This window comes from Vidua chalybeata, chromosome 2, assembly GCF_026979565.1.
Source record: "Vidua chalybeata isolate OUT-0048 chromosome 2, bVidCha1 merged haplotype, whole genome shotgun sequence".
Lineage (NCBI taxonomy): Eukaryota > Metazoa > Chordata > Aves > Passeriformes > Viduidae > Vidua > Vidua chalybeata.
Window position 1 is genome coordinate 66,659,501 of NC_071531.1, and position 2,465 is coordinate 66,661,965.

The following is a 2,465-nucleotide window of genomic DNA, read 5'->3' on the forward strand; positions in this document are numbered from 1 at the left end:
AAGATGTTCCTGGCTTAGAAGTGCCCCTCTGGTTTGTTGGGCTGGCCCTTTTATATTGCCTCTAACATTTGGCTTCCAGATGTTATGTTTTCAGATCCAAGTGCAGTGTGTCATTGCTTAGCAAACCTTCTCTGAGCTACAGAGACGTCCAATTACTTTTAAGGTGGAATTCTACAAGTACAGTAAGACTGCAGTCGCGAAGAGCAGGGTCGTCCCACCACTGCAAACCATCTGTGATCCTTCACTGCAGAGCTACTGTGCACAGCAAACCACATGTCATAGTGCAACTGTCACAGACATCCCACTTTCATCCTCAAGACAGTGGTTAAGTTTGGAAAACTACTTTATTTGAAATTAAAGCTCTATTTCAAGTTGCCATTTTCCATCATTAGTAACATACAATCAAATGTGATCCTCTGTATGTGGGTCGCCATCCTCTTTTTCCTAAATGTGTGTATCATGATTCTGCCAGTGCCTAGAAAGAAGGGAATTGGGCAAGGTGAGGGAATTCACTGCTCCTGTTGAAAAAACTTCCTTAGAAATTTTGAGTTGGTTTGGTTGGAGAAAAGGTGGAGCCCAAATGACTGAGACTCTGTCTTGGCATGGAAACAGCCATGAGAAGTAGGGCATTGGCTTCCTCCAAGCAGAACTGATTTTGCTATGACTGTGTGTGAGCTCTGTGAAACTGTGGACATAGCAGATGTTTTAATTTGAGGATAAAGCACATAAGCAAGTTACAATGAGAAAAGCTTCATGCATGACCAGAGCCTACTGAAATCTTTGAGTGAGGGCCTTGAAGCCACCTTGATTTTATCATGGGCTAGGGACACAAGGCTGCTGCTGAGGAACTGCTGTGTTGCAAATTCAAAACCTACTTGCCACTTGGAAAGTGTTTATATGCAGCATCTTTATGAGGAACCCACTCTTTTCAGGAAAGTCTGGAATGGTGTGCTTTACTTAACTGTGTACTTGACCCATAGAAAACTCTGGGACTTGAGCATGTTTTAATAAGTAAGACAATCCAAAGTCAATCTAACATAATCTACATATATCTATGTTGCCTCTGCTGTGTTACTAATAAAATGTAAGACCCTTGGAACAGTTCCAGATTCAGTTTCTGTCTCTTTTAGAGAAATCCAAAGACTGTTTCTTGCTGCAAGCTTCTTCTCAAATCTTTCTATTACCTCTCTCCCACATTTGGACCATGCACAGAAAAAAAGGAAAAGAAAAAAAAGGAAAAAAAAAATGTTTATGAGCTTTTATTCTGTTGCTGGTACTGACAGAAAGACCTGTGATAATAAGTGGACTTGTTCCTCTCTAGAGATCTCCAAACTCATCCTGCCTGGTCATTTTTTTGCAGGACCATAAGCATCCCAGGATGCAGGTGCATTTACTAACAAACCTCAGGTCTCAAAACTGCCACATCAGCCAGATGCTTTTGTGCCTTTAGCTAATAGCTTTTCTTGTAGCAGAGAGCAGAGCCTTGTTCAACAGAACTGTAGGTGGTGGTTGGCTCTTTTCCTGAACAGTGCAGCAACATCTCAGTTTTCTGTGCTCACAGCCAGTGCAGATCCACATGCACCACACATGGTGAGAGCTGCTGGTGTGGCTCAGTGCCTCACCTCCAGCTGCAGCAGCCCCAGATGCCTGGGGAAGGAGACTATGGAGACAGCAGAGAAGAGCCCTTTCCTTGGAGCTACCCTCCTCTAGATCCTAGGTACCAGTGGAGGACATGGGTACCCAATGTCTTAAGAGAGTGGAAATTTAAGATTAAAAAACCCCCATAGTTATCTGATGAGCACCAGAGTGCATGAGCTGCACAATCTCACATGAGTTTTTCAGATAACTCAATAGTGTATTTTTTTCTCTGTCACTTCCTTAAACACACAGTCACATCAGGGAGTACTGAACACTGCTGTATATGCCTAAGAGGCATTCTGGAAGAAGTTTTAGCAGGAAGAACCACATTCCCATATACATATGATCCTCACCTCACATAACCCTTTATAAGCACCATTCCTTGTAACAAAGTTCTTACATAACTGTCTTGGTTTGGAAAGACAGGTGTCTGCTAAGGAAGGCAGGAGCCTCCCCTGAAATGGAAAAAAAATGTAGACGCCCTCTCTCTGAATTGTTATAAATTTGAAATCAAGGGGGCCTCTCAGGTAAAAATATGGGAGCAGGAATAACAATTCTTTATTAGGGAAGAAAATAAAGAGATAAAATAAACAATGCAGTAAACCAAAACAACACTGACAGAGTCAGAATACAACCTGACACCCTGTTGGTCAGGGTGTCGGCAGCAGTCCAATTGGGAATTGTAGCTGCAGTCCTCCTGGAGTGCCAGGTGTGGTTCTGTTGGAGCAGTGATCCTGTAGAGAAGGGTGTAGTCTTCCTCTGAAGAGGCAGTGGAAGAGGCAGCTGTTCCTCTGGGAAATCCAGTGGAGAAGTGACGCTATTGAGCA